Below are 14,048 nucleotides of genomic sequence, written 5' to 3'. Positions count from 1 at the left end.
TAAATGCCATGTAAAATGAGCATTTTTCTCAGCCTTGTATATTTTGTTCAGTTATTTCACTTTAAAGACAATAAAAATAATGTATTTGTTACTATAAAAGTAAAATCACTCCAGTCCATACACAGGAGTTGGAGAAAAAAAGCTCATTTTAGAAGAAAATATTAAATGGCATGTAGAGGTTTTTGAATCTAAACTCTTCAAATATATAAATATACTTATTTTTTTTAAATACAAATTTTTATTATAATTTTCTTTGGAAAATCTGTTAAAACGATTTAAACAAAAAAACTGAAGCCTATAGGCAACCTTCCTCAGTGAGAATTTAGCCATTTGAATAATAAGATAAATTCAAACATAATAATAATAATCCAACTTTTGGATATATATATATATAAAAAACAATATTCATTCTTGGCGGGGATCTGGGGGGTTTGTATTCACCCGTCCCCAGTCCCCACCAATGTCAAGCGCAAACCTACGCCCTTGGTATAGTAAATGTGAAAATGTGTGTTTCTTATGGTAAAAAAGAGTGGTTTTTAAACATAAGTGTATAGTTTTTACAAGAGTGTTTAATTATGCTACAGGATCTGTAGTGTTTTGCTAATTGGGTGTGTGGTTGTGCTAATTGTGTGTACTGTTTTAAAAACACGGGCCCTGTTTTGAAAATCGTGCTTAAGCAATCCAAAAAAACTGTAATAGTATTTAGAAACAAAAAAGTGTATAAATAATGTAAAACAGTTGACAGTTGTAGCCACAGCAGTTGTTTATCATCAGAATCAGTTAAAGCAGAAACACTTCAGGCAAACAAATGAAACCGGTCTGACTGCTGAAACTCTTCAGGGTTTTCAGCTCATGTATCAAAACTCCACTGTAAAATAAACTAAATGCATTCATGAATACTGTTATTGCAGTGCGAGTTTTTTGCATTCTGTAGCTTCTGTAAGGGCGCACTCACACTATGCTATCTGAACCGTGTCAGGCCCATTTGCCTGTACGTTTGAGAAGTTTCAGTGCTCAAAATCACGTCAAAAGTGGCTGACCTGTTCAACAAATTATTTGATTGTGTGTCACTGCATATCAAACGACTAAAATGATATAACTAAAGAAATGTCTGCTGTGCTGAGCTTAATAAACACTCATAAACTCACAGATCACTCATAAACACAGATCTCAGTATCAGAATAAGAAGGTTTTTGCTTTCTGTGATGCTCTTCCAGAAACACACTCGACATTAAAAGGTGTAAATGAAATCCTCAGAATGTCTTTATCTCAGCAGTAGTCTCAGAAACACAAAGAGATGATCCACGGATAATCAGACAACACTCATAGATGATATAAAGCACAGAAAGAGCAAACTCTCACCTCAGATAATGCCTGCAGATCTTTCTGTTCCTCCGCTGAACTGTTGAGCTGAACAACATCAGAAAATTCTTTCACCTCTGGAAAACACGTCAAAACCTGTTTGAGACATGAAAAAATAACCAGTCAGATGAAAAACACAGGCACACAAGTAGATAAGAATAGAAGATAGAAATGGAGACTTTGCTCAGCTGGTAATAGCAGTGTTGACAGTACAAAAGTAAAGCAGTCGCTGTGATATAACAGGTCACTTTTCCAAATGTGCTATATATTGTACTTATTATAATCTCAGTAACACAAGTAACAATGAATGAATGTTAGCCCCAGTTAAGTTGTGTGTTTTATATTGTCCCTGATGGGAAGTGTGTAGAGTTTAAAAGAGTAAAAGTAGCACAACAACAATGATGAAGCTGTTCAAAAGGCTTCAATAAGCTGTATTTTGAATACGTTTCAGACAGTATTGATCTCTGTAACACTTCAGCAGAGCCAGACACAGCTTCATCACTGCAGGATGGCAGACATGTTGCTCAGCTTTTGAGCTTATTTCAGCTGATTTCATCTCAGGCCCCGTTTACACTAGTGCGTTTTAGTTTTAAAACGGCGTTGTAGAATGAAAACGATCCGCGTCCACACTCGCGTTTTACCCAGCGTTTCTGAACAGCTCTCCGTCCACACCAAAACGCTGAAAACGCACATCACGTGACCACACACACACTCTCGGGCAAGCGCTCCAGCTTTTTAACCCAGATGAGAGCTCTGCTTGTCGGACTGCTCATCAAGCATCTCCCGCTGGATCTAATCTCACTATATTTGCTAAACGTGATATTTCATTCATGTTGTTGTCTTTATCTAACGACATAGGCCAATTCCCTGACGTTGGTCATTGGAATCTATTAAGTTACTTGTTCACGGGTAACATGTTTTGGTTAAGCGCAAAGATAAGTTAATGATTAATCCAGGTACATTGACTGATCGCTTGCCTTTATTTCCTACAATGTATAAACTTATTGTATGTTATACTTTTATAATTATCGATTATTAAAACTGATATTCAGCAGAGGAGAGGGTGTGTTTCGTATTTACACTGAAATTGAAAGGAGGCAGTTGTTATCGGCTCCGTTTTGTTATAAATATCCACACAGTGAAGATGACGCTCATATATGCAGCACGACGCCTCAACATTTCTGCTGTCTGTTAAGTTGCTAATATTAAAAAGAAAATAGGCAGTTCCTTAAATCATGTTTACGTTTTATTGTTGAGAAAGTGAAACAACGTAGCCAAGGTGATGTGAATGAAGTTATAAAGTACACTGTTCCCTTTAAAGATTTACCCGTGTCCTCGGTATGTTTTCCATATCAAACTGAGAAGGGGGAGACTGCAGCCTTGATCAAAACTTGCGAAGTCTTAACTTACAAGAAGAGGATGCGAGACTGAACTGTGTGTGGGCTACTTAATATTCAGGAAAAGCCCCAATCAGATAGGCGAACGTTTGCAGCCCCGCCTCCGTTTTCAGATGTCTCCGTCTTTCCCCATCCACACTGAGACGGAGCAGCAGCGTTTTAGAATGAAAACAGCCTCTCCAGCGTTTTCAAAAAGCTCCGTTTTCGGCGCTCGAGAACTCCGGCGTAGTGTGGACGGATGGCGTAACCGTAGCAAAACTTATGCGTTTTCAAACTAAAACTCACTAGTGTAAACGGGGCCTCAGCCTGTGACTGGAGTCTGTTGAAGTGTTTGTGTTTGTCTTCAGTGATTCTGCTTGTCAACAGCAGGTCTTCATCATCAGAGCTCGATCATCATTTAATTGTCTGATTAACTCAATGTAGAGAGGGAGCAGACAGACTCTGGGCTGAGGAAATGTTACTCAGAGGAGTTGTGTGGTAGTGTGTAATTCAAATAAAGCTTGTGCGCTGATCTGAGGTATAATTAGCAGATTCTGGAAAAGGTACAGTTTAATATATAAAACAAACCAGGCAATCTAACACCCACACCAATATCTTTTCAAGCATCAACCAATGACTTGGAAATAAAAGCTCTGTACAAACCAAAACACTGTTCTGATGGTCTGCTGTATTTGATCATAACAGCACAGTGTACAGTAAGGGTTATCATGTGTCTGTAGCAGCAGAGCTAATGACAAACAGATCTGGAGATCATGTAAACACACTGCAATATTTACAGCTCAGAGGATGTGGAATCAGAGAGGACTGATTATGTTTGATGAATAATAGTGCAGCAAACCCTCACTAATGATCCTGATATCATTCACAGCAGCTCATATTAAGCTGCACTCAATAAAAGACTTTCTCCAGCTGATTTCACTAAATATACTCTATACTTACTGTGATGTTTGTGTCTTCATAAGTGTGCAGTTTCACTGCTTCAGGATCAAGTGAAGGAGGCAGTTCTTTAAATAAACCTGTTTTGTAAGTGTTGTGCATTCCTCAACAGGTTTCTTCATGTTTCTCAGCACTTCCTTTAGCAGAAAACAGATGAAAACTCAACTTTAATGACACACGACAGCACCTCAATGTCCCGCTCTTTATTAGTGATAAAACACTGGAAAATGCAGCAGAACATCAGTCAGACAGATGAACTCAAATAGTGTCCATTATGGCTCCTTCTCAATTCATTTGACACTTTAGTTTAAGTAACAATTCACTATTAAATATTGGCTTATTACCTGCCAATTCTAAATTCAAATTCAAAAAAAGACTTTAACAGTTGATTAGCGCTTATGAAGTGTAATCTCATTCTACATTCCTAATCCTACCCAATGCCTAAACCCAACTGGGTCATTCCTACTATCTGGTGTCATTTGAGTCCCCGAGGCATAATATGGTACAGAATATTTAAAAATGCAATAAAAAATCCCTTAAAGCTTGTCTGATAGGACTATCCTATCCCCACCACCACAGAACACAATGATACATACTTTAAATTAAATGAAATTTAAAATAATTACTCTGATTTCAGTCCAAGTAGCTGAATCGTCATGTCTCAAGTCATGTATGCTCATGTTCAGTAACATAACAGAAAAATCAAATAAATGCTAGACTTTTCATAGATCTTGTATCGTCATATATATTTAATTCATCTCAGCAAATGCTATTTTTTGTTTATATATAAAAATATATGAATAAAATATGTAGGTGCATATATTTTGGTCATTGGTTCTGATGCGTTTGTTGCTTGAACAGGTTAATAATAAAATGAAATGTTGATACCTTTTGCAAATAAAGTTGGATATTCCAATTCATTTATTGTCCATTTTGTCAAAATTAAAATTATAAACATCAAAACAAATATGAACTCGTTCTCACATCCATCACGGTAAAAAAGTTTGTTTGACCTTCTTCTACACCTCTCAGCTCATCGTGAGGTGAACATAAATACCACACACTAAAAAACACAGGGTTAAAAAAACTACCCAAACTGGGTTGTTTTTAACCATACTGTTGGGTAAATATGTGACAGAACACATCAGGGGTTAAATTAACCCAAGTAATTTGGTTATTATTTTTAACCCCACAATTGGGTTGTTTTTCCTACCCAAAAATTGGTTATTTTTACTTAAATAATAGATTAATTTGATTTTATAAATAGGTTATTTTTTAATGTATTTTTTAATTTCTTTTAAAATCATCCAACACACCATAAACAAACAGTTCAATATTGTATTAGTTTTATTTTTTGGTAACATTTAAGATTTTTCAGCACATTACACTGCAGTTACACTTTGTCAACCAAAAATTCAGGAGATAATACAAAACTTAAATACATGTGCATATATAAACGTTTCTTTAATTTTTATGTTTCCCTATGTAGTTGAGGTTAAGCTTTTTTTAAATTTATGAACTCCAAAAAATATTCAAGGTGACACTGATGAGGATTTGGCCCACCTCATTGCTTACAGATGTAAGCCATAAGGCAGTCCCCTTGGCAAGGCCTGATAGCTTTTTGGTGATCTGTTATCACACAGAAAAAACAATGAGTACATAAAGGCCAAATTAACTTTTTTTTTTTTAGCAGTTTTACTGCTGCTTACTGATAAAAGTACTTATTCAGACTTTTTATTTTTTAGTAGACTTTTTTGTGATGTAGTAATACAAAATATTGACCTTTTTTGTGTAATCTATTTTTAATATATTGCCAAAAGTAGATGTTATGCTGGCTTTTATGTGATCCATTCTGCTTAAGATGTCTATGCCATAAACTGCCAGCATCCATCGGTGAGAAGGAATAGCCAATGGCTCAGGGGGGTCATGAAACTTGACAGTGAACAGGCTTGGCTAGACAACAAAGTCTGAGCATGCAGCAAGGTAGCGACAAACACGCTTAAGCCACTCCTTACTGTGATTCTCCCTCAACTGCTTGACCAAGTGGCTGGGGCTATTACCCAAGGTTCTCTTCCTTAGAAAACGGATCACTTGCATGTCACAGGCATATCTGTATTAAGAAACGATGTGAAAAACAGATCAAATAATGGCAGACATTAAAACAAACTAATTTATGGTATGCCTGAATGACAAACAATTGCGACAAAGGCTAAATTATCTGTGTATATTTACCTTCTTGTCAGGATCAGTCAGAACTCCATTCTGTGTGCTAAGTCCAGCTGGTCCAAGTTGGTCTTGCTACTGAATATGTAAGCTGTTTTACAACCAGTTGAATTGCACCAGAGAGTCTCAGTAATCATCAGGTAGTACCTATCGACATCCAACACCTGGCGGGCTCTCTTGTGGATGCCATAACATGTGAGCTGTTTTTCACACACAGGGCAGGACAGTCTGACCTTCCAAAGATGGTAAGGCATTTACAATAGGAGTTTGTGTTTGAAAAAATGCTCTGGAGTGAGAGACTGATGATAAATGAGTGCTGGCTCTGGTGGATTATACCACAGCTTCAGGTCAGTGCGCAGTGCACAGGAGAGGGAGCAAGAGACAGAGACAACTTCCTGGGACTGCGAGCAGGTGATGGTGTCTCTGTTATTGCACTTGTGGCAGTGCTGGACAATGGCATAAGAAGCGGAAGTGCAATTGATGGCCTGAGAAAATATGACCTCATTTTACAACATATATATATATATATATATATATATATATATATATATATATATATATATATTAAAAGTGTGTAACAATACACGTATTCATATTGAACCGTTCGGTACGAGACTTTCGGTTCGGTATGCATTACAAACCGAACGATTCAATTCAGACTAACATCTAAAAAGATAAAAAAGAATAAGTACAAAATTCAATGTTTTCAGTGCAACAACACTCAACATGGCTTCAAAAATGACGTGGCAGACAACATGCTGCCTTCCCCGCTGTCATGTTAAACAGTAGACCATGGCTTTTGAACTCAAAATATTACTTTATTAAAGCATGCACTCATTAGCAATCTTGCTGCCTTCTGTGTCAGCCTGCTTGTGCTGGCTCCGCCCTCGTTGCCCCAGTAACCCTGGACCCGATAAAAAACAGCCAATCTCAATAACCTGTTCACATATCACCACATCCGCCAACCTCCAAACACTATCCAGTCAGGCAAGCGCTACACTAGCTTGCAAAATGGCTAGTAACATTAAAGTAATCCCAGACATCCCAAGTCTCCTGGAAGCTTCAGGAGTCTCCCGCAAATGCATAGAGACTCCCGGATGCTCGCAAACAAATGATAATCTTCCGGAAATCGCGCATCTCCCCCCGTTGCTTAAATGCGATGTATACCCCTCTCCACTGCATCCCTCCCAGCTCTTCAGATACGTTGGGCACAACTCACCCCCGCCCCTCAGGTACATCGCACGCACATGCCTCCACCGCTCTTCAGATATGTCACACACACACACGCCCCCACCACTCTTCAGATACATCGCGCATCATCACCACCAACAAGAGAGTGTTGGAAAAAAACAATGACATCTGCTAAGACAGGAAGCTATTTTAGCATTAATATTTAAGCATATCGTTTCATTTGCACTGACATCACGAAATCAGTAACTGGAACTGTAACAGCATTCAGACAGGCAATTCCTACAGATTCGAACAGGGCAAAACAAATCACCGAGGCGATCGGTACATTTATAGCTGTGCATATGAGGGATCTTAATCAGTAGTGGAAAATTCGGGTTTTAAGAAAATGTTAAATGTAATAGAACCCCGTTACATTATTCCTTCATAAGCCCATTTCAGTCAGATAATTCCTGCTTTCAGATCCACTAAAATGGCAGGTGACGGTCAAATCAACCAGATCTGTGCTGTCAGAAGATAAGGTGGACACTCATCTTTCTGAAAATAAAAAATACTTAAAATTGATTGAAACTGAGTTCCTTATAAAAACTAAATTGTTCTTTTCTTTTATATATATACACATATATACACGGACGTTTCTGGAGAACGGGGTTTACGTGGCCGGAGGTACGTATGGCCGCATTTAATTTTTTGAGCGAACACTACAGGGCGGTGTGACGCCGCTCCTCTAACATTCAGGACGTAACATTAGCACAGCCTGCACTAAAAGGAGGCTGGAGATTACGCATGGCAACACATAGTGCAATGCCAATGTCACCTTGAAAAACCTGCCGTAACCCAGTTTTGAAATGGGGTTGCTGCAGCCACAACAAAGAGTACTAACCACTATACAATCACAGCGAGCTACAGGAAAACCACTGGACCTTCAGTCTCTGTCATATGTCTTTAAAAATGGAAGGCCCCCAGGGCAGTTAGATAGCATGCGCTGCCGTTTTATTTTTGTTGCTTTTCCCTTCCAGCACTGCCCTTTTCCCCAAGAAACAATGGAGTTGCAAACAATCATAGACGGTTGCAAACTAAGTCCTGCGTACTGCCTGGACGTAGTCGACAGGATTTGAACATGCGTGGGGAAACCCCAATGGATTTCGAGTCCATCGCCTTAACCACTCAGCCACGACTACAAGACTGCCTGTACATCCATGTCCTCATGCCTAGTACACGTGTTGTGCATCTAGATGAAACTTTCAGCAAGCAATAGCTCAACGGCACAAGCTGTGGCTCCACAAAAAGAGTCTTGCATGCCCAAACAGGGACTTGAACCCTGGACCCTCAGATTAAAAGTCTGATTCTCTACCGACAGAGCTATCCGGGTTCCATGGCAAAGGTTTTCAAGTAGGCAAGGTTTAGGGTTGTGGTCGGTGCAGATCTTTATGGTACACAAAAGTTTACTGTGAGGTTGGGTTAAGCCGTATGGTTGGTGTAGATGTTGCTAAAACACAACAGTTTACTGTGAGGTTGGGTTTATGGTTGTTGTAGGTGTAGACATCAGTACAACACAATAGTTTGGACTCCATGTCATGTAGGAGACATTAAATAGATCAATGACAACTACAGAAGGTCTTTCTGTTGTTGTGGCATAGAATGGAGACTTAACAATTGAAAAGATCCCTTCCATGCCTTAGAAGCCTGACTTGATCAATGTTTATCTTCACAGCATGCTGGCATCAAAGGTCCCATTGCTCATATCGAATCCCTAGTCTTTCACACTTTAGGAAACGTAAACATTCAGGATGTGCCATTAGCACAGCCTGCACTAAAAGAAGGCTGAAGATTAAGGATGGCAACACAGAGTGCAACGTCAATGTCACCTTGAAAAACCTGCCGTGACCCGAATTCAAACCAGGGTTGCTGCGGCCACAACACAAAATACTAACGACTATTCAATCACGGCGAGCTATGGGACAGCCATTGCAGTCCTTGTTTGGTATGTTCCTCCATGTGATATGGTCCTTCCTGTTCAGTGAGCACATGCTGTTGTTTTTCTTCTCCTACCTGGGATCCGTTCTTCGTACCTCACTTAAAAGATCTAAGATGATTTTGCCGATCCTGGATCTTTTAATCTTGATAACTGATCTCTGGCTAATTTGGTTCTCCAAACAAGTTCGCGAATCAGATTAGAATGTCTGGATGAACTGATCTGAGATCGCTGCGTGTGTTGAAGGACATATCTATCGATTCTCGAAATCATGATCAGCAATGCAACGATTGGCTGACGGCACTGCAGCGTAATGACATCATCTGATTAATATTCAATTATCCATGTGAGCAAAATTACATCAAATTAGCAGTAAACGGTTTGTGAAATATGACACGCAATAACTTTCCACATTTGTTGTGAGCTGCAGGCTTTACACTTTCATGTGTCAAGTGTATTCATCATGTATTTCAATGCAAATCAATGTATTTAGTTCTACATTTAGAAAAGATTTTCTTTATTATAGTAGCCGTTTTTTAATCGGTGTAAAGAATAACTGGTTGTTTACAAAAGCATTTTAAGGCGTCTGCAACTTTTGTGAAGCATCAAATCACTGGCATATTAACTATCAAAACATGTTTATGACTGCATAAATGTATTATTGCTTTAAAAAAAGCCACATATTGTGCATTTCTATTATGCACATTTTGTACTAAAGCGATCTAAAAAGTTCATATCAATAAGTTTTCTCTTTGCACCACCAGGTGGCAGTCTTTGTACTTTTATTTCGAGGGTGCAGATTGCATATGTTTAATATGTATAACTTTATTTATTTTATTAATGACTATAACTTATATATATATATATATATATATATATATATATATATATATATATATATATATATATATATATATATAGTTAAAAAATATGTACCATTTTCCCAAGTGTATTTAACTACTACTGTAAGAAAATATCAGAATTCGGAACATACTTTCTGTATTATCTTTGCTTGAACTAAGCCGATCTAATCCTGTTTATATGAATTGAACCTGCTCCCGATCAGGTTTGACCTAGCAGAACTGTTGCTATGACAACAACTCTCGGATCAGCTTTGAAGAACGAAACGATCAGGGATCGTGTCAAATCATCAATATCCAAATCCAGCTAACTGAGTAATCCACATACGAAGAACGGACCCCAGGGGTCCGTTCTTCGTACCTCGCTTAAATGATCTAAGATGATTTTGCCGATCCTGGATCTGTTAATCTTGATAACTGATCTCTCGCTAATTTGGTTCTTCAAACAAGTTCGTGAATCAGATTAGAATGTCTGGATAAACTGATCTGAGATCGCTGCGTGTGTTGTGAAGGACAGATCTATCAATCCTCGAAATCATGATCAGCAATGCAACGATTGGCTGACAGCACAGCTGCGTAATGACATCATCTGATTATTATTCAATTATCCATGTGAGCAAAATTACATCAAATTAGCAGTAAACGGTTTGTTAAATATAACACGCAATAACCTTCCACATTTGTTGTGAGCTGCAGGCTTTACACTTTCATTTGTCAAGACGAGTATTCATCATGTATTTCAATGCAAATCAGTGTATTTAGTGCTACATTTAGAAAAGATTTTCTTTATTATAGTAGCCGTTTTTTAATCGGTGTAATAACTGGTTGTTTACAAAAGCATTTTCATATTGGTAAAGGCGTCTGCAACTTTTGTGAAGCATCAAATCACTGGCATATTAACTATCAAAACATGTTTATGACTGCATAAATATATTATTGCTTTAAAAAAAGTCACATATAGTGCATTTCTATTATACACAATTTGTACTAAAGCGATCTAAAAAGTTCACATCAATAAGTTTTCTCTTTGCACCACCAGGTGGCAGTCTTTGTACTTTCATTTCGAGGGTGCATCTTGCATAAGTTTTATTAATATGTATAACTTTATTTATTTTATTAATGACTGTAACTTTATATATATAGTTAACAAATATGTACCATTTTCCCAAGTGTATATAACTACTACTGTAAGAAAATATCAGAATTCAGAACATACTTTCTGTATTATCTTTGCTTTAACTGAGCCGATCTAATCCTGTTTATATGAATTGAACCTGCTCCCAATCAGGTTTGACCTAGCAGAACTGTTGCTATGACAACAACTCTCGGATCAGCTTTGAAGAACGAAACGATCCTGGATCGTGTCAAATCGTCAATATCCAAATCCAGCTAACTGAGTAATCCATGTACGAAGAACAGACCCCAGCACAACACTTTTCCCCAGAAACACTGGAAATGCAAACAATTGATGACTGTTGCAATTTTAAAAAGGAACAGGATGTGGGTATAGTCTGCAAGACTTGAACCTGCAGGAGGAGACCCCAATGGATTTCTAGTTGATCGCCTTAACCACTCAGCCACGATTACAAGACTGCCTGTACTCCCATGTCCTCATGCCTTGTACACGTGTTGTAAGCTGGGAAACAATAGTCTGTTTTGGAAGGGGAAGAAAAAAATATGAGAAAAAGAAGAAAATTTGAGAAATTGAGAAAGAAAGAAGTGATATTAAGGTTTTATTTTGGATTTATAAACTACTCAATGCATATATAACAGTACTAGTTCAAGAAATATGTCCATAAATAATACTTTGGGTAGATCACAAGGTTGAAGGTTCAATTCCCGACTGGAGCAGATATCTCTAACCAGGGGTCCGTTCTTCGTACGTGGATTACTCAATTAGCTGGATTTGGATATTGACGATTTGACACGATCCAGGATCGTTTCGTTCTTCAAAGCTGATCCGAGAATTGATGTCATGGCAACAGTTCTGCTAGGTCAAACCTGATTGGGAGCAGGTTCAATTCATATAAACAGGATTAGATCGGCTCAGTTCAAGCAAAGATAATACAGAAAGTATGTTCCGAATTCTGATATTTTCTTACAGTAGTAGTTATATACACTTGGGAAAATGGTACATATTTTTTAACTATATATATAAAGTTATAGTCATTAATAAAATAAATAAAGTTATACATATTAATAAAACGTAGGCTATACAATCTGCACTCTCGAAATGAAAGTACAAAGACTGCCACCTGGTGCAAAGAGAAAACTTATTGATATGAACTTTTTTGATCGCTTTAGTACAAATTGTGTATAATAGAAATGCACAATATGTGACTTTTTTAAAGCAATAATACATGTCAGCAGTCATAAACATGTTTTGATAGTTAATAGTGATTTGAAGCTTCACAAAAGTTGCAGACGCCTTTACCAATATGAAAACGCTTTTGTAAACAACCAGTTATTCTTTACACCGATTAAAAAACGGCTACAATAATAAAGAAAATCTTTTCTAAATGTAGAACTAAATACATTGATTTGCATTGAAATACATGATGAATACTCTTGTCTTGACAAATGAAAGTGTAAAGCCTGCAGCTCACAACAAATGTGGAAAGTTCTTGCGTGTCATATTTAACAAGCCGTTTACTGCTAATTTGATGTAATTTTGCTCACATGGATAATTGAATATTAATCAGATGATGTCATTACGCTGCTGTGCCGTCAGCCAATCGTTGCATTGCTGATCATGATTTCGAGGATCGATAGATCTGTCCTTCATAACACACGCAGCGATCTTAGATCAGTTTATCCAGACATTCTAATCTGATTCGCGAACTTGTTTGAAGAACCAAATTAGCGAGAGATCAGTTATCAAGATTAAAAGATCCAGGATCTGCCAAATAATCTTAGATCATTTAAGCGAGGTACGAAGAACGGACCCCAGGTTTTGTAATGGGTCAATCATGAACGAGTCCTCTATCGGGTCTGAGTCACTCGTTCCTCACGGGCCAATTATATCCGTTTAGAGCTGGAAAAAGAATTGAACCGCTCATCTCTTGAGTCCCCAGGTTTGAGTCATTCTGTCACGTAAATAACAAACGACTCAAGACTTGAAAGGTGAGCTAATTATGATGGCTTCTATCGGCTCAGACTGTGTACATTGGTTAAGATTATATGTGACTGCCAGTGTAACATAACCGAACCACTGACATTAGAAGACATGAAGAGTTGAGCTGAGCAAAGAGACAAAAATGCTTTCATTGACAAAAGAGCAGGGAAACATTGAATTATTATTTTCTCTTTCTTATAGTATTCTATTTATGACTTATGTGTCATGCAATCAACCTTTTGAGCTAGTTGTAGATGTGTTTGGAAGCAATTCGTAAAATTTTAATAACATTTTGGCAAATTGAACCAAGTGAACGAAATGACTTGAAAAAAGACTCAAAGATTCGAGTCAGTAAAATGATCCGAACTTCCCATCACTAAACAGGTTTTTAAATGGATGCATGTAGTATGTAATAAATAATGCACTTTGCATTGCTTGAGAAAAAATACCAAATTATTATAATATATTTTACAAATGAAAGTAATTAGAATTTACAGTTTGTACTAGTTTTCTCTGAAATGATGCAAGAAATCAATAAAGAAAAAGGCCTTACTGTTTAAATATATTGCAGTTTATTACAAAATATACATCTAAACACACACAGCAAGCATATGACAGAAATAAAACAATTATATATAAAATACAATTTAAACTAAAGTATAAAAGGCAGAGGATTCTTATGTAAACACAGCAAGAATATTACATAAATAGAATGACTATATATATATACAAATAAAGTCCTATTTTGAAAATAAATTAAAATGCAAATACAAAAGTAACTTAAAGTTAGTTGTAGTCAGAATTATGAGCCTTAATAAATTACTCTTACCTCACTAGTTAACTTTATTAACCTAGTTAAGCCTTCACATGTCACTGTAAGCTGTGTAGAAGTGTCTTGAATAACATCTAGTAAAATATTATTTCATAAACGTGTTGAAAAAAAATATTTTCAGAAATAATAAACAGAGGGGCTAATAATTCAGGGGGGCTAA

General features: G+C 37.2%; 3 protein-coding genes and 1 non-coding gene across 7 annotated transcripts in view; all 4 read right to left on the bottom strand.

Annotated features, from left to right (window-relative positions):
• zgc:174653 overlaps positions 1–14,048 on the bottom strand; it is a 954,986-nt gene that overhangs the window by 341,658 nt on the left and 599,280 nt on the right. The window lies entirely within an intron of this gene.
• LOC141381679 (uncharacterized) overlaps positions 1–14,048 on the bottom strand; it is a 131,437-nt gene that overhangs the window by 10,001 nt on the left and 107,388 nt on the right. The gene's annotated exons all lie outside the window — the stretch shown is intronic.
• wu:fe14d05 overlaps positions 1–14,048 on the bottom strand; it is a 126,984-nt gene that overhangs the window by 46,672 nt on the left and 66,264 nt on the right. The gene's annotated exons all lie outside the window — the stretch shown is intronic.
• On the bottom strand, positions 8,206–8,287 carry trnas-cga (transfer RNA serine (anticodon CGA)). Its single transcript has one exon. It is a non-coding gene; the product is annotated as a tRNA-Ser (tRNA).

This window comes from Danio rerio, chromosome 4 (assembly GCF_049306965.1).
Source record: "Danio rerio strain Tuebingen ecotype United States chromosome 4, GRCz12tu, whole genome shotgun sequence".
NCBI classification, from domain to species: domain Eukaryota; kingdom Metazoa; phylum Chordata; class Actinopteri; order Cypriniformes; family Danionidae; genus Danio; species Danio rerio.
Note: the sequence above shows the minus strand (reverse complement) of the source record. Positions and strands in the feature narration are given on the sequence as shown.